Source organism: Mustela putorius, unplaced genomic scaffold (assembly GCF_011764305.1).
Source record: "Mustela putorius furo isolate JIRA1106 unplaced genomic scaffold, ASM1176430v1.1 tig00003909_pilon_pilon_pilon, whole genome shotgun sequence".
NCBI lineage: Eukaryota > Metazoa > Chordata > Mammalia > Carnivora > Mustelidae > Mustela > Mustela putorius.
This window is the reverse complement of record NW_025422057.1, coordinates 32,914,842-32,934,355: the sequence shown is the minus strand read 5'-3', so window position 1 is coordinate 32,934,355 and position 19,514 is coordinate 32,914,842. Positions and strand designations below refer to the sequence as shown.

The 19,514-nt window shown below is 39.5% G+C and overlaps 1 protein-coding gene across 5 annotated transcripts in view; it reads left to right on the top strand.

Moving 5' to 3' along the window:
* Positions 1-19,514, top strand: part of PLCE1 (phospholipase C epsilon 1) — a 325,242-nt gene that overhangs the window by 44,407 nt on the left and 261,321 nt on the right. The window lies entirely within an intron of this gene.

Sequence of the window (19,514 nt, the reverse complement as noted above, 5' to 3'; positions counted from 1 at the left end):
TAGCACAGAGAATTAAACTTCGGAGGCAATGAAAAATTTTTGAATGTTTAACATACATACCTTTGTCAGTATATATGTTATTGAGTCCATATTTTCTCTGCTGTGTGTCAAGGCACCAACCAATAATAAATTCGTCTTCCTGGTTGTAACTTTTTAGGGATGATCATATATCCATTGGGCCCTGCTGTCCAGTGTTGTAATAGATGGCTGCTGAAGTAGCAAGATATTTTATTTTCTCCTCCAGAAATTGGGTTCCCTACAGGTTGGGTATAGTGTGGACCTTGAAATAATTAAAATTTCACAGGGTGTGCAGGCTAAGTTAAATGTCTGGGCTTCATGGCATGCCAAGCCTCCTCTTCCATTACTAAGAGTTATGTCAAGTTCATGACATGGGTATGGGACGATGCTGGCCCCTTCCTGCTGAGCACAGTGAAAGGGAATCCAGCTCCCGGATGGACGGCCCCTGCACAGTTTAGTCACGTCTGGTGCATCAGTGGAAAATGTGACAGGCTGTCAGAGGCTGACTCTGTGATGATTGGACAACTTTCCCTTATTAGCTGCATCGGGGCAGTTTAGGGTACATTTACCTCCACATCTTTGTAGTAACACCAGGTCTTTGACTAGGATTAGGCCAAAAAATGGAATGAAAAGGAAAAATGCTGACCCTGGACACTAATTTCAGGTGAATATATTCATGGCCACTGTTAATTCACACGGTAGCCTTAAGACAGTATCGGCACTAGTATTCCCTCCCCCCCACTTCCCCAGATGTCCGGCATAATGGGAATTAGCAGCTGGAAAGGCCTCATCCCTGGTAATGGGCCATGGTTAAATTGTGGCCTGAAAAGAATTGGAACCTGTAGGCAAGGATAAGATGATCAGATGGAGCCCTGATCTAATAATGCACACCCTCCATTTTTACACAGGAGGGTTTCAGTCTGCCCATAGAGTGACCTCCCATAGTCATGAATGCTAGTAGTGTCCCTCTCCTCTTGGTCCCCTCCCTGGCTGCTGATTTAAGTATAGCAGTCCCTCTAGGCCTCATAGACCTCCTGGAGTAGTGTGGAGGTTTCCTCCCCAGTGACCACAGGACTCAGCATCAAGGACTGAAGCATCACTGGGAGTGAGGGGTGACTATCCCCTGACCCTTCCATGACTAGACTAACTCATGGCTTAGGCAGGGCCCACCCTGAAAAGCTGTTCTCAGACAGCGGTACTGGGTCATTTCTGGTCTTGACGAGCCCTGTGACACCAATATAGTGTTCCGTCTATTGGTTCTTTTTTCTAGCAGCTGGCCTGGATGTGTTCAGAGCCTCAGATTACATATAGGTCCTGCAGAGCTCAGGCATCCAAATCCCTAACCCTAACCAACATTCAGCCCTTGAGCCCCTGCCCCATCCCTGTCATTTAGGCCATCACCCCTCAAGCGCTTAGTCTTCAGCAACTCAGAGACACTATCATCTTTCAAAGGTAAGGAGAACCCATAATTTGAATCCCGATAGTAGAGCTCTTTGGAGGCAAGAAGAACTTCTTTGATTTCTTCTGTTTTTAATAGAGTTATTGAGATATAATTTTATATACCATAAAGTTCACCTGTGTAAAATGCAAAATTCAGTGTTTTTTAATATATTCACAGATATGTGCAATCATCAACACAATTTTAGAAGATTTTCATCACCTCAGAAGGAAACCCCACACCCTCTAGCAATCACCCTGCATTCCCTTCATCCTGCTTCCCTTCCACCACCCAGCAGCATCCACTAATCTCCTTTCTGTGCCTATACATTTCCCTATTCTGGACCATCAGATGAATGGACTCATATAGTATGCACTCTTTTTTGACTGGCTTCTTTCATTTAGCTTGCTACATTTTAAAATTTTAATGCCAGTGTAGTTAACACAACATAATATTTTTAAGATTCAAGGTACAGCCACTCTGTAGCATGTATAAGAACTTTGTTTTTTACCTCTGAGTAATACTCCGTTGGGTGAACATACAGCATTTTATATATCCATTCATTGGTTGTTGGACATCAAATTCTTTCCACTTTGTGTCTGTTATAAATAATGCTGCTATGAACATCCATTTGCAAGTGTTTGTGTGGATATATGTCTTCATTTCTCTTGAGTACATATCCAGGAGTAGAATTACTGAATTATGTAACAGCGTTTAACTTTTTGAAGAACTGCCAGACTGTTCCTCAGCAGCCGCACCTTTTTACATTCCTACTAGCAGAGTTCGAGGGTTCCAGTGTTTCTACATCCTGACCAACATTTCTTAGTGTCCTGTTTCTGCTTATAGCCATCCTACTTGATATGAGGTGATATCTCATTGTACTTCTGATTTGCATTTTCCTGATATCTAATGATGTTGGGCAATTTCCATGAGCTTATGGGCCATTTGTACATCTTTGGAGAAATGCCTATTCAAATCCTTTGCCTATTTTAAAATTTCTTTTATTATCAAGTTGTTTACATTTTGGATTTAAGTCCATTATCACATAAATGATTTGCAGTCTGTGTGTGTGTGTGTGTGTAGGTATGGATATGGATATAATGAATGCAAGTCAAGAAAGTAGTAAAGAAGGCTTATAATTTTAATGCACAGTGAAATTTGTTAAATATTTTCTTTGGATATTGATCTCATTCTCAGTCTTTTTTAAATTTGCCCACCCACCCATCAACAGTGGTCTAGTCAAGTTTTTTATCTTCTTCTCCCCCAAATTCTTTCCAGACTCCAGTCAGTGTAGTCTCTCCCTCCTCTTCTAAAAGCTTGTATTATGTAGGCCATTTTTCTTATTACCTAAATTCTGTTCCCCAGAGTGGTGGCTGGGAACCAGATTGTCATCTGCAAACTTGTGCATTACACTCATGGCATCCAAGGCACCACTTTATAGTAGTGTACTTCATTATGCACAAGTGGTGGACCAGGCCTAGGTTGAGGCAGACAAGGTGCCTGGGTGGCAACTTTTAAGAAGGCACTCAAACTCAGGGTCTCAGAAGTGCCTGCTCTCTACTTATCAGGGAGTACCTCCTTAAGTTTTGAGCTCTAGGCAACTCACTTGTTTCATCTTAGTCCCAGTCCTGGGTAGAGGGTCTATAAGAGTCTGTGGTTTAGAAATGCCTGTCATCTTTTCAGCTCAGGAATGGCTTGGACTTATCCCTTCATAGACCTTCATGCAGATACTGTTAAAATACAAGCTAAAAATGGTTCCTCGTGTTTAAAGCAATAAAAAAAAATAAGAGAAGAATAATATTTCCTGACATCTAAAAATTATATGGAATTGAAATTTCAGTGTTCACAAATGAAGGTTATCAGAACATAGCTGCATTCATTCCTTTTAGTACTCATGTATTTTCTGTAGCTGCTTACTCCTTGTAACAGCAGAGTCGAGGAGCTATAATTGAGATTCTATGGCTTGGAATGACTAAAGTATTTATTATCTGGTACTTCAAAGTAAAAGTCCCCCTGGTTTAGAACATCCCTCTCTACCTGGCTAGTTTCTACCCATCCTTTAGTCCTGAGCTTAGATTTCACATCCTGTTGGTGGTCCTCCCTGTGGGTCTCTCCCCCACCACGGACCCCAATCCAGAGTTTCACTGACAGTCAGTGTTAATGCATATTTCTTGAGTGACTCCTTGAATTATAAATAAAGACAGTTTCCACACATTGCTGATGTCTCCTTCTGTCCTTCCCCAGACCCAGTTCGGGCTTAATAGCTGGCCTCCCCCTGAGCATCAGAGCTTGGAAACACTTTGAGCAATACCTAGGATAGAATCAGAATTTTCCATTGATATTCAGAAGGGTCTTTTTCAGTCCTGTGAACCTAGAGACCCACGCTTGTCACCTCCACAGACTTGGCCTGAAAGACAGAGAGGAAACATTTTTCCGTCTCCTTGCCCCTGACCCTCCATTTCAATGGCTGCAAAAACCCCTTGGGAAAGTTGCCAACTGTTTTGTGTTCACAAGGCAGGCATCTGAGACTGCTATTGTCTGCAATGGGCCAGAAAGTAAAGAAGCCCCCTCCTCTCAAGATCCTGGAGCTCTGTCCCTGTCCTTCAGCACCCCCAGTCTTTACAGGCAGAGATTTCCATCATAGACCAGAGGGAATCTAGCTTCTGTTTCTCAGTGGTGGTCAGGGTTGGGGTTGGTGATGTGAGGAATAGGGATAGCATGCTGTGTTGAGGAGATCATTCTTGAGTTTGGAGGTATTTGATCAGTGTCTTCAATCCATCTGACCTCCAGTACTCTCATTAATAAACATGGGTCAGCCCTCTCTCTCATACACACATACCCAAAATAAGACCTAAGTATCAATTCCACCTCGCCCATTAACTGGTTGTATGACCTTAAGCAAGTCACTGTAGGACCTGAGATTTTAATTCCTCTGGGTATAAAACAAAGTTAGGTTGGCTCAGTTGGTTAAGCATTTGAGTCTTGATTTCGGCTCAGATCTTGTGTTGTGGGATCCAGCCCCCCACCCCCCCATCAGTGTCTGCATTCAATGTGGAATCTGCTGGAGATTCTTTCTCTCCCTTTCCCTTGGTCCCTCCCCCTGCTCATGCTCTCCAAATAAATAAATACTTTAAAAAAAAAAAGTGAGGGCAGACATGTATTCACTGTCTGTCAGACACTGTTGTATAATTTGTATATATTAGTACATTATAAGTTATACATTTCTTCTTAACTCTGAAAGCCCAACAGTCTGTGATTTTCTGATTTAAGTCTTGACCCTGGGTTTATGGTTGAGTAAATATTCTACCTCTCCCAGCAGTGCCTCCTGGAGATTTGATCTGGAGGGAACACTCATTCTCTAGCCCTTGCAGCAGTGGATGGGGCCCAGGAGAGGTGCCTCTTCATCAGTGGCTGAGCCCTGCAATGTCTGTAGCAGGAAAACAGCAAGCACTTGGTGGGCTCTTACTGTGTGCCACGCACTGCGCTTTCCAGACATGACCAAGGTCACACAGTGTGAGGACTCCAACCTGGCTTGGGCTGCCTCCAAAGCCCAGACTCATAACCACTCCTCAGAGGTTCCTCTGGAAGATTCTGATGTAACTCATCCCTATAACTTGGCGGAGGTTCTGTTCCCTTATTAAAGTGAGCAAATGTTGAGCTGGATGAGCCCTTGAGCTGTTTCTGTCTTCAAATGTGATCTGGGTGTGACCTTTGGATGAAATGGGAGAGATGAGAAACAATACCAAATCTTAATGTGAGGGGTGTGTTGGCTATTGAAATGGCTAAGATTTATTTTTATGACTCAGCCTGCTAGGGGGAGGAAACCAAGCCCGAAGGTTGAATTTTTTACTGAATTGCTGTAATTTTGAAGTACATTTTGAAAGTTTTATAAGTAAGTAAGCAAGAACAAAGTCCAAAGCAAACTGCACACATCTGACTCAGAATCTATAGTTTATTCATGATCATGCTGAAATGACCCAAACTGTTGGGAGCATAATTTAGTATTTTTCCATTTTAATTTAAAGTTTTCTGTGATCTTCAAGGATTCTGACCAACTGACCTGAGTATGAAAACATTACTCAGAAACATTTCTTTCCATAGTCACACCATTAAAGTGAAGTTTTCACATCCTTCACAGGGCTGTGAGGCTGGAGAAAAAAAAAAATGGGGCTGGTTGTGTAGTCAGATGCTAGGCAAACATTATAAAATGTCCCTGCAATTATAACTTTTCTCCTCTTACTCCAGGCTCTGAGGTTTCAGCATGAGGTACCTGGAGGGAAAGAGGATTCTGAAACTATTCTAGCGGCAGCAAAACAAAGCTGGAGTCAGCTATTTCCTTTCAGAAATGCTGCAAGCATCCAGGGGAACCTGCTTACTGAAACCTGACCCTTTGGTTTCCCCATTGTGATGCTGGCCTAGTTTTCATAACTTCATTTTCAGCTTGAGATTAGGTGACTTTTATCACCGACACCTACTTCATCTTATCCCTGTGTTTTAATAAAATAAGGAATCAATTTGTCTGTATACCCTGTTGAGTAGCCTAGCTCAGAAAATTTAGCACCAAATTATAAATGGTGACACTTTAATAGTGAGTGTGGATGTGTCTTGAGAGCCAGCATGTGGGAGTTTGGCAGTTGGAAAACCCCATGGCTTCACTTTTTCCAGATTGGTGTACCCTTCCATCAAATAATTTCTTAGCCTTGAAAAACTTTTCTATAACAAGGGAAATGTTCATTTGAGCTCGAAATTGGTGAATCCAAAACTTGTTTAGTAGCAAATTCATTATTTTTCTCTTTAATGGGGCCAAAGAAAATGGTCTTGGGCCCTGAATGGACCAGCAAGTTCTCCTTTTGATGGCCACATACCAAATAAGGACACCATAATGTGGGTATGACTCTGCCATGACTAATATTTTGTGAGGATAATGCCATTATTGTGGCGACCATATTTTCCAAATAAAAAGTTGGGAACTTTTTACTGAGAGGAGAGAGGCGCAGAATATTTGAAATTGAGACTGACTCAGGAAATCCAAAATGATTGGTCTTGGAGTTGCTGTTGATCACAATATAAAGGAAAAAGAACATGAGTGAATTAGAGCACATCTATTTTGTTGCTAGAAAAATCAGGAGCTTCCAAGTGAATGACTTGGTGTAGTGGTTGCGAATGTGTTGTAAAGACAACACATTAGAAGCCCAGAATGGAATCCAGTGAGTGTTTTTCTCACAGTTTTTTGTTTTTCTGTATTTTTTCCAAGTATTTGGTAGCTCCTGTGCCTTGGAAGTATAAAGGTAGTAAAATAGATTTCTTTAAGATACTTGGATATGCTCAGCTAAATAAGGGCTGTCCCTCTCCAAGAAATCACCTTGAAAAGCAGACTCCATTTTCTGTTTGTGCCACCATTATGCAAAATGTCTTAATCCTTTGAGCTTGGATTGACATTTTAGAAACAGTCCATTCAAGCATCCTAGCTAATGCTGGTTCAGGTCAATGTTGATGTATGACTGTGAAGGATAGGGTTGGTTTTATTAGGGGTCTTATAAACAGATTGGCAGTAAAAGGGGGTGTCTGGAAATGTTTTGAGCAAAGGTAAAATTTTAAGTTCTGTGTACAAACTAGAACACAAACTTAGTCATTGCTTCATGATCTCACTCACTGTCAAGGGGTGGTTCAGAGGTACCTATAAAGCCATATGACCCTTTGGTTTGGACTCAGCCTCATGAGCATGAAGCTCATGCAAGAGGTGAGATTGAAATTTAGCTCCATCTCCCCCACCCTTTTTGGACAGGTGCCCTTGTACAGAGCACAACATGCCCAACCATACAAGGTAATCCTGGGGAGTACCATGTGGAAGACCATCAGAAAAGCTACTGAAGACCAAAGCTACAATTGGACTTTTTCTTAGATTCATATATAATGAATCTCTTGGATTCGTATATAATGTGCTCAGCACAGTGAAATCCATTAAGTTCCACGGGTTTGAAATATAAACAAATAGTGTGAATGCTTTTATAGATAAGTATAAAATTAGTGTTTGGTAACTTCATGAATTATGGAATTCTTGAGCCTGAAGGCATATCTTCTAAAACCTTATTCACTCCCTCATTTATGGATAAAAGTAGCCAAGTCCCTACAGAGTGGAAAATACTTGACCAGATTCATGCAGCTAATGATGAAGACACAGAACTAGAATTGGATCTTTATCTCTCAAATAGAATAAAAATATATGATACAGCCTTTCACATAGTAACTGCTCTTACTAATGCCACCTGATTCTGAACCCCTGTGCCTTTATGGTTCCAGGGAGACGTGGATTCCTGATATGGCACCTGCCCTGGCAGAGCGCATGGTGAATGATGGTGGAGGCCGATGTGCCTGTGCTGTCTTTCCTTTGTTCCACGGTTTTCCCAGATTGTAAATGACCGTGGTTGGTGCATAGCTTTTTCTGTGTTCTCTAGTCCATTCCAGTTTTCACAGCTTATCCTATCTTCAGTGCTTTAAGGAGCTGGCTCATCTTGTTGCAATAACATTGTCAGTTCTTTAAGTACTCCGAGGTGCCCTTTAAATTTGGATGAAGCCAAGTTTTGTTGAGTTCATTTCTCCCCTTAGTCTAGTTTCTTTCCATCTTTCACTTGGCAGGTAGCTCTCTCTGGTTAACGACCAGTTCTTCAAAGCATACGGAGCAGCCGTGGGATCCCTCCCAGTCTCTCAGGAGAATATTTTCCCGTGTTCTTTTTCCCTTATTTATGGGAAATAAAGCCAGTGAGAGACACTGAGCCCAGCAGGAGGGGTCAGACTGGGCCCAAGGAATTGAGCCAGCAATCCCAGGCTCATAAAACATTAGCAGTAGAAGGGCCTTGGAGACTGTCGAGTCCAACTCTTCATTTCACAGAGAGGGAAACTGAGGCTCAAAGGAAGGCAGTGGCCATGCCTAGGTCTACTCAGGCATTAGTTCCACAGCCAGGCCTGGAATCCGGATTGCTCTCAAGCCAACTCTCCTGCCTGGTGCCAGATGCCAAACACTATTTCTGACCCACAGGCGAGGAGCTCAGTTGATTGTCTTGTAATGGTTAATTATTCAAGCTGTAAGGCTCCATAGTAGTTAAGTCAGCTCTGGAGCCAAATTGCCTATGATCAGATCTGACTCTTTACTTACTCACACTGTGACCTCATGAAAGTTACTTAACTTCTCTGTGTCTCTATTTCCTTACCTCTAAAGTGGGGACAATAATTTAACCTACTTCCTAGAATCGTTAGAAAGATTAATAGGTTGTTATATGTTAAATGTTAACATATAATGTTCTAAATGTACTAATGTTCTAAATGTTAACAAAAATGTTCTTAGTTTTAAAGCATTTAGAACAGTACTTGACACTGCTGCTGTTTTCTTTTTGATTCATAAGCCTCAGTTTTTAACCAAAATTCTGTATTATATCTCCTTAAATAATCAAAGTTTTCTCTAGGAACTCTGGTCGAATAACTCTGAATTAGGGATATAGTCTCCAAGTGCTGTAAGAGTGGGAGGAGGGTTTATGTAGTCTAAGAAGGCTTCCTGGAGGATGTGGGATATCATTTGAGCTCTGTCAGGAGTTAGGATTCTTCTGCGTGCAGTGGGCAAAACATTCTGTCATAAGAAAATTGACCACTTTTCTCCCTTTGTAGAAGTGCATCTTTGATTTACTCCAAATGTCATGTTGATTTCAGAGGCCTTCTGCTATCTTGCCTTAGCCATCTTCCCCCAAGGAAATTGTTTCATATGAAATTCAAAGTGACATAATTTCTCTCAATAGAAATTTTCCTGTTTTGTTTTCAAAGCACGTTTTTTGAAAATTGCCTTCTATACTTTGTAAAAGGTTGTTGGCAACATCTCTTGATGTAAAGCAAAAAGGACTGGTTTGCTTGTTCATATAGTTGGCTTTTAATAATGAAATAAGGACCCACTTAACTGATTATATGAAACTAAAGCTAGGAAATCTTTCATCTCGCCTGTGAGTCCCCTCTCTAGGCTCTCCCAACCTCAGTCTGTCCAGGTGCCATTACCTGAATCCTGTTTCCAACATTCTCTTACTTTCTTTTGTATGCAGTGTTGTTGTATCTACATGTGTGTTTAGAACTACATACTAATACTAAATACCACTATATCTTATATTTTAAAATAGTTAATTAGTTGTATGTCACATGACCCTCAGCTTAATATAAAAGACTATGCATTTTTTAAGAAACAAAACAAAAGATCATAAGGGTGGGGAAGAGAGAGGTAAACAAAAAACAGACTCTTAACTATAGACAACAAATTTGCTAGTTAGCAGAGGGGAGGTGAGGATGGGTGAGTGGAACAGGGGATGGGAATTAAGGAGTGCACTTGTGATGAGAACCAGGTGTTGTATGGAAGTGTTGAATCAATATATTGTACACCTGAAACTAATATTACACTGTTAACTAACTGGAATTTTTTTTAAAGATTTTATTTATTTATCAGAGAGAGAGAGGGGTGGGAGAGAGCGAGCACAGGCAGACAGAATGGCAGGCAGAGGCAGAGGGAGAAGCAGGCTCCCTGCTGAGTAAGGAGCCCGATGTGGGACTTGTTCCCAGGACGCTGGGATCATGACCTGAGCCAAAGGCAGCTGCTTAACCAACTGAGCCACCCAGGCGTCCCAACTAACTGGAATTTAAATAAAAACTAAAATAAATAGATAAATAAAATAATAAAAAATTTAAAAATAATAGAACTATGCATTTTAGTTTTAGTTGTCTTGAAATTTTCATAAAAGCATAGTATGTGTAAGCTTTTTACTTTTTATGCAATATATTTCAAAGTCTTATTTATACTGTTGTATATTGTTTCAGTTTGTTTTGATTGCTGTATAACCCTCCTCTGTGTAAATATAGCATAGCTTCCTCATGTATTCTCCAATTGATATACATTTAGATGTTTTTATGTTTGTATTATTTTAAACAGTCCTTCCTTAGCTGTTTTTCTCAATGTTGCTTGTTATACATGTCCAACATTTTCTCTTGGACATATATCCAGGAGCAGAATTGCTGGAGCATAGGGCATGTGAATATTCAGTTTGGAAGATAGTGATAAACTGTTTCCTAAAGTGACTATACCACCTTAGAGTATATGCCCTGCCCCTCCCCCACACCACCTAACCTATAAAAAATTCTCGAAACCTGAATCCTCTCTAATATTTGTTATATTCCAACTTATTTTTGCCGTTCAAGCAGGTTTAAAACATTTCTCTGGGGTTAATTTGGCATTTTCCTGATCACTAATAATGTTAATAATATCTTCATATTGTCATCGTTGTTTTGTTCTTTTTGTTTTTGTTTTTAAAATAGCCTCCACACCCATCACGGAGCCCAACGTGGGGCTGAAACTCACTATCACAGATTGAGAACTGAGCTGAGATCAAGAGTCAGACACTTAACTGACTGAGCCACCCAGGCACCCCATCATTGTTTCTTTTTCTATGAAATGCCTTAGATCTTCTGCTCATTTTCTGTTGTGTTGCTTGTGCTTCTGATAGTAGTTCTTTAAATATTCCTGATATCTGTTTTTGTTTGTGTGTATTACTAATATTTTTCCCACTTTTAATTATTTTTGTAAAATTAATCTTGATAACCAAAATTTTTAATTTTAATAGTCAAATTTATTAAAGTTTTTATTTTATGGTCAGTGCCTTTTAAGAAATTTTTCTCTACATGAAGTCTAAAAGATACTCATTTGTATTGTTTACTAGGAATTTTATTTTTGACAATTTAATTCCCTAGTCTGTTTAAATCCTTTGTATGTGGTGTGAGACAGAGATCTCATTTTAATCTCTTTTCATATCAATATCCATTTGTCAGCTCTAATCTGACTTGCCATCTTGTTATATATATCAAAGTTCCATACATGCATCCATCTTCTCTGAGCTCCTAACCTAGTTCTTTGGTTAGTTTATCCATTATTGTGCCAAGGGTGTATACAGCTTCTTTTCAGAATCCTTACTATTCTTTACCCTTTAATCTTTGCTCTGATGATGATAATGGTGATGATCATGACGGTGACTGAACCATCACATACTTATAGAGAAATATGCAAACAATATGAAGTGAAACACAGTGATGTAACTGGAACCAAAATCAACAAATGAAACATTAGCACCCCAGAAGCCTTCCTTGTATCACCCCTCAGTCTCTCTTTTTCTCTCTGTCCCCCAAAAGTGACTAGTCTTGTCTTCTTTTTTTTTTTTTAATTTTTATTTTTTATAAACATATATTTTTATCCCCAGGGGTACAGGTCTGTGAATCACCAGGTTTACACACTTCACAGCACTCACCAAAGCACATACCCTCCCCAATGTCCATAATACCACCCCCCTTCTCCCAAACCCCCTCCCCCCAGCAACCCTCAGTTTGTTTTGTGAGATGAGGAAGTGGTGATGCAACATGGGGGCTTAAGTGGGTACGAGAAGAATAAATGATAGTCTTGTCTTCTAATGCCATACATTCATTTGGCCTATTTTTGAGCTTCATATAAATGAATTCATAGGAGGTGCCATTTTGTATGCTTTCTTCCCCCAGCATTATATCTGTGAAATTCATCCATGCAGTTGTAGTTTGTGTATTCTGATTGCTGTTTACCATTCCATTCCATTTCATGAAGATCCTACTCTTTATCCATTCTACTGTTAACAGCCATTTGGGTTGTTCCCAGTTTGAAGCTATTATGAATAGTACTATTCTGTTCCCTGCCAGTCTCCAAGCCCTTGCCTGAGCTGATTCCCTCTTCCCGTCATTCTTCCATTCCCTCCACTACTTAAGACCCTGGCCATTTTACAAAGCCTTGGGAAGTAGATCTTGTAAATTTTGTAAATTGGGATGAGACCATCCCAATATACCAAGTTACTCTCTGTCAGGGCATCTAAAATTGTAGCCTATGAATCGAACCCTAAGTGCAGCACTTGGAAGGTTTTTTGCAAAGGAGGAAGAAGGAGGAGGACAAGGAGGGCAAAGCTGAGGGGGAGGAGGAGGAGAAAAAGAGAAAGTTTTACAAAGCAATTAGTATCTAGCAGATAGATAGGAACTAATCAGATCTAACTACCTGCCAAGGAAGAATTTGAAAAATTTTTTCCTAAGTGTGTAAACATTGAGTTCACCTGTAGCCATATGCAAGGGAAGGATGGAGTAAAGTCTTCCTAGAGTTTGTGTAAGTCAAAGAGATAATTGTGATAACAAATTTCCATTTCATCCTTCTTCAGAAGAAAGTGTAGGCCAGGTTCACAGCATGATGTAATGGAGAAAATGACCAAGATTGTTAATGACTTATGTGCTTCTACCCTTAACTATTGCTAGTTTATGGGATGGGATACTTAGAAGAAGCTGAAGCAGATTATTAATATTTAGTTGACTTTAATGCTGTCAGATGGCTAGGTAATGGAACTTGTTAAAAAGATTTCCTCAATTACTCTTTCAGATTAGGGACTTTGGGGACTAAAAGGCCCTGTGAATTAATAGTGGTTTGAAATGCATCATTTTCTCACAATGGCACAAGGATCTGAATACACTTAATTAGAAAATCCAAACCAAACAAAAATAATGTAATACTGATTTGTTCAACAAGTAAAAAATGCTCAGATTCAAATCGGACATGACATTTGAACATTATTTAATTCATTAATTTAATCAACAACTATTTGTCAAGGACCTGCTTCTATGTACCAGGTACAGTTAAGGAGCTAGAGAAATAGTGAACAAAACAGAAACATCTCTGTACTGGTGAAGTGTGTTAGTTGGGACATAGGTTCTCTGTCTTTAATAATGACCAAAAATAATTGTGGCTTAAATAAGATAGACATACTTTTTTTGGTCACTTAAAAATGGTCTGTGGTTATTTAGAAATTTTATCCTACAACATCATCCAGGGGCCCAGGCTCCTTCTGTTATATTTCCTTATCCACATGGTCCAGGTGGCTCAACATTGCATCCATATTCTCAATGGCAAGAAGAAGAAAAGGAGGGGAAAAATGGCATGCCTATTCCTTTCAGAGGACATACCCCAGAAGTTGTCCACATAACTTTCTAAAACATGCCATTAGCCAGAATTTTGTTAATGGTCACTACCTAGCTCCAAGGGAAGCTGGGAAATGGAGTCTTGATTCTGAAAGATCATAGAGATAAATTCAAGTGTGTTATGTTTATGGCAAGATGTATACTGGAGGACTAGTAGTCTCTGCTGCATTCTACTAAAGAGAAAAACACATTAGAGAAAAAACAAATATTATATAATCAGATGATGGTATGTGATAAGTAAAGCAATGTATAGAAATAGAGGATAAGGGAGAAGAAAAGAGATGCTATTTTAATAAGAGGTAAGAGAAGAATTCTCTGATGAGGCATATAGAGAATATGTAACTCTTACATTTCTAAATGTTTCTTAAGCTCACGAACTTGCAGAGTTACTTAGAAGAAACTGAAATCATAATTGTAGAAGAGAATCACAGTTTTTCAAGAGTAAGAATCATGCTTCATGATCTTGCCAGCTGCCTTGGCTTATCTGGGTGATCAAACTTCTGCTCCATCATTGTAGCTCGTTGTAAGAGAACCTGATCCATCTGAAAAACAGCTATGTTCATCAGAAGGCTATGTCATTCCACAAATACTGGAGATGAGCATATGCATCCCAGAACAAGCCAGAAATTTCTGATTATGTGGTCAAACACTGGGTAGTGCTAGAGATCAGTAGGCATTATGAAAGTACATTCCTCATCATGAGACCACTGAAATTGAAACTTAAAGTCATCACTAATATAAAATAAACCTGGATGGAAAAATGGAAATGTGCTGGGACTGAATGGAGTCCATAGTGCTTGAAAATCATGTTGAACATCAATATTCTCCTCAACATGACTGAAATTGAACAATGACAAGGAAACATACAGAATCACCAGTAGGCTTATGGTCATCTGACTCACTTCTTGAATGTCTTTGTATTTTTTTAAATATTTATATGTTTTATTTTTAAAAAAGATTTTATTTATTTATTTGGCAGACAGAAATCACAAGTAGGCAGAGAGGCAGGCAGAGAGAGAGAGAGGAAGGGAAGCAGGTTCCCTGACATGCAGAGAGCCCAATGCGGGGCTCAATCCCAGAGCCCTGGGATCATGACCTGAGCTGAAGGCAGAGGCTTTAACCCACTGAGCCACTCAGGCACCCCTGTCTTTGTATTTTTATATATTATCTCCCCAAGGCATTAAATTTTTAAAAAGGTAATACATATTTCTTATAGAGAAAAAATGGTGTGTAAAATCTTAAAAGTGATTGATTCTTTGTTCCGTAATCTCCCCCGCCCTTATTTTACCCTCAGATTAACAGTTTGTTGCTTCTGGCTTCAGACCTTTTCCTGAGAATTCTATATAGGTTTTAAGCTTCTTGTTTAACTTTATAACTCTTCCTACCTGGGAGAGTGCTTTGCATAGAACATGTTCTTAGTACATATTGATTGACTTGATTAGTGATTGATTAATTAGAGTTCAGGAAGGAAAATGCCCAAATGGAAACCTAGAGGCTTTGGGAAACCAAGAGCAATATTTTTGAAGTTGCCTTTGACAAGAATTATTGCTAATAACCTTTTAAGGAACACCCTGAGTGCTATTTTTCTACTCCCTCCTTCCCTCTTAGTACAAAATCATGAAGACATCATAAACAAAACCTTGAGAAAAGCTTTGTGTGATTCCCTCTCCCACATCCTCCTTCTTAGTGAAGAGCGTGTGGAAGGAGGAGGTGGGCACGACAGGAGAGGGGCCTAGCAGAAGATAAATCTTTAACTTTGTACTGGCTGACTCTAAAAATTGCTGTGGGGTGTTTTTATTGGTAATTTCTTTTACAGATGTTTTCAGAGAAAGTTAAATTATGCTGGCAAAAACACATCTAGACTCCACACTGTAATTTAAACATATTGTATTTTATTTCCTCAAGCAAAAGGGCTGGCAACTCTTTTTTTGTCCTTCCCTCATTCTTTTTCTTTTTAATTAAAAAAGGAAATGGACCAAAGAAAGTCCAAAGTGTCTTTTCCTATCTAGACTGAAAGAATTAGTTATTGCTTTGGGAATAAAGGTAGTAAGCATCATGTCTCATTTCTAGTTAACCAGTAGTTGCCTTTAAATATAAAGAACAATGACTTTGGAAAACTAAAAAATATATAGTTTTAAGGTGTGATTCATATTATTTCCCCAAGGTTTTTTATCTTTTTTAATCCTCCAACTCCATGACTAAACGTTTATTTGGCACTTGCAAACTGAAAAAGTCTGGGCTGCAATAAGCCATTTGCTGTTTCTGATTAATTGCCATGGATATGCCTTTCATTCCTCCCAGTGAACCTGAAGTGTACTGTCTTGAGGAGTGCTTTCCGAAGGGAAAACTTTTGGAAGGCCTTCCTTTTCTTTGGGTTTTCATAATAGTGGAATGTGTTATACAGGCAGGCAAGTGAGCAGTTAAGAGCGAGGCTCTGGAAGCAGGCCCTGTTCCACCGTTAACTCACAGTGGAGCCTTCAGCAATTTACTTGATCTCCCTAAGACTTAGTTTGTCTCACCTGTAAAATGAGAATAATGGAAATAACACCTAATTCAGAGAGTCATGAGGTTGGATATCTGAAAAAACATTAAACATAGCACGTGGTAATTGTCCCAACAGATTTCAGTGGCTGCTATTGTGATTATGACCTCTCTCTCTGACTGTCATTGCTACTCCTAATGGATTGTGAAGTCCCGTGGTAGAGTAATGTGCTGTGTCTGAGCAAAATATGTGCACATTACTGGTATCTTATGTAGTACATGTGACATTTTTACCCTGTTAAATGAGAGTTATAGCCCATTGCCAATCCTAGATTGTAGCCCTCCTGACCAGTCCTGTGTACTAGTTTTTGCATTGCATCTATCAGTAGACCCTCAGGATGGCTTGCATTGAGCAGGTCCTGGAGAAGGGTTTCTTCCTCTCTTTTTTCTTTCTTTCTTTCTTTCTTTCTCTCTCTCTTTCTTTCTTTCTTTCTTTCTTTCTTTCTTTTTCCAGAGGGAGAGAGGGTGGGTGGGGGTTGAGGAGCAGAGAGAGAGGGAGAGAGACTCTTAAGCTGGTTCCACACCCAGCACAGAGCCCAGTACAGGGCTCAGTCTCACAACCTGAGATCATGACCTGAGCAGAAGTCAAGAGTTGGGCACTTAACTGACTGAGCCACCTAGGCACCCCTCAAGAAGAATTTCTTGAATTGCACTGGGAAATTCTAGGTGGAAGCTGGATTCCAGCCTGCACCAGAGTAAAGGCTCTGTCTTAGAAATATCCTCACAATTGTTGAATGAAAGCCGGGGAGGGCTTTAGGATTTTGCATTCCAACCCGAACTGGGGCTGCCAAGGTGCTAGTCACCATAATAAGAGCCAGCCTTCCAGTCTCTGAATAAAGTTGAAAACTAGAGCAGATTTGGAAAGCAGAAGTAAGTCTCTTTTACAGGGTGGCCAGATTAGTTTTTTTCTTTCTTTTTTTCTAAGTAAATATTTTTAATTAGAAAAAGTAAATGGAGAGACACCTGGGTGGCTCAGTGGGTTAAGCCACTGCCTTCTGCTCAGGTCATGATCTCAGGGTCCTGGGATCGAGCCCCACATTGGGCTCTCTGCTCAGTGGGGAGCCTGCTTCCCCTTCTCTCTCTGTCTGCTGCTCTGCCTACTTCTGATCTCTCTCTGTCAAATAAATAAGATCTTTTAAAAAATAAAAAAATAAAAAATAAAAATAGAAAAAGTAAATGGACAGAACTTGAGATTCAGAATCAAAATACCATAATTCAAGTTGAAGAAACAGGGAGTAGGAGTGTCCATACAAACGATCAAATCATCAGGGAAAAATGTAAGTCTGAGAGTCTCAGGATATAATTAAGAAAATCTTAAAATGTGAGTGGTGGGAACAGTCAGCTCCACAGGATTCAACTGTAGATGATATCAACCTTACTGATCTTTCCAGTCAACAAGGATGAAATCAAACCTAAGTAAAATGAAAAAATCCAAAATCTCTGTCCAGTCTATAAATGAAGAGGTGGCAGATCCTCCCTGCTAACCCTGAGCTCCTGGAAGTGTTTGGGGAGAAAGAGACCATGCTAAATCCAACAGATTGTTCCCTTTCCCTCTGCTGGCCAGTGCTCCTTCCCCCAATTCATCTCCACTAAATCTTCGATTTCCTTCTTCCCCTCAGACCTCTGTTTTTCTGGGATTTCAGTTAAGAACTGCAAATATCCTCAGAGAGGAGCTAAGGTGGTGCAGTGGTAGAGGGACTCTGAGCTTGATTTGTCCCTCCAACACAGCTAGATCAACATCCAACTATTTAGAACAACTAGGAAAATGATCCAAGGATTAGGAAAACAGTCTGCATAGTTGGAAGGAGAGAATACAGCAGATGTGAGGCTTATCTTAACAAACAGATGAAAGCACACCTAGTTAAAGTCCCACACACTCCCCATTACAAGCAAGGAGGACCTCTGTAGAGGACAGAGCAGTGGGAAAGAGAAGCCAAAACACAACAGCAGAGTGTACAGAGCATACACCAGAAACACTTACTGAAGTGTTGTTTTTTTTTTTTTGTTACTGTTTTTTTTTTTTTTTCTTTCTTCTTTCCTTTTCTGGACAAAATTGCCAGACAGAGAAATTCACCCCAAAAGAAGAAATAGGATGTTGTACTCACAACTAGGGATTCAATCAATATGGATACAGATACAATACAGATATAAGTAAGATGTCTGAACTAGAATTTTTAAGAAAATGATTATAAAGATACTAGCTTGAAAAAAAGCTTAGAAGACACTAGAGAATTTCTTATTGTAGAGATTAAAATAAAGTCAGGCTGAAATTAATAATGCTAAAAACTGAGATGCAGTCCCAAGTGGAGGCCATAAAAATGAAGATGAATGAAGCAGAAGAGTTAATCAGTGATATAGAAGATGAAACTATGGAAAAGAAGCTGAATTGAAAATGAAGCTGAAAAGAAGAGCGAAAGAAAACTATTAGATTATGAAGGTAGACACAGGGAACTCAGCGATCCCATAAAGTGAAATAATACCTGAATTATAGGAGTCCCAGAAGAAGAAAAGTGGGCACAAGGGCAGAAGATGTATTTGAATAAATTATAACTGAAAACTTCCCTAATCTGGGGAAGGAAATAGGCATTCAATTTCAAGAGGCAGAGAGAACTCCCTTCAAAATCAACAAAAATAGATCAATACCTGGACATATAGTGAAACTTGCAAATTACAAAGGTAAAGAGAAAATCCTGAGAGCATGTCTGGGCAAGAGGCCCTTAACCTATAAGGGCAGATACATAAGGCTAGCAGCAGACCTGTCCACAAAAACCTGGGAGGCCAGAAAGGACTGGCATGATATATTCAGTGTACTTATTGGGGAAAAAATGCAGACAAGAATACTTTATCCAGCACAGCTGTCATTCATTATAGAAGGAGAGATAAAGAGTTTCCAGGACAAACAACAACTAAAAGAATTTGTGACCACTAAATCAGTCCTGCAAGAAATATCAAAGGGGACCCTTTGAGTGGATAGAGAGACCAAAAGGAGCAAAATTCAGAAAGGAACATAGACAATCTACAGGAACATCAACTTTACAGGTAATACAATGACAATAAATTTATAACTTTTGGTAATTACTCTGAATGTAAATGGACTAAGTGCTCCAATCAAAAGATATAGGGTATCAGAATGGATAAAAAAACAAGACCATTGGGAAAATGCTGTGTACCAGAGATTCATTTTAGACCCAAAGAAACCTGCAGATTGAAAGTGAGGGTGTGGAGGACCCCTAATCATGCTAATGGACATCAGAAGAAAGCTGGAGTGGCCATCTTTATATCAGACAAACTAGTTTTTAAACCAAAAACTGTAATAAGAGATGAAGAAGGGCACTATATTATAATAAAGGGATTTATCCAACAAGAAGATCTAACAACTATATATATTTATGCCCGTAACATGGGAGCAGCCAAATATATAAATCTGTTAAAAACAAAACTAAGGAACTTGTTGATAATAATA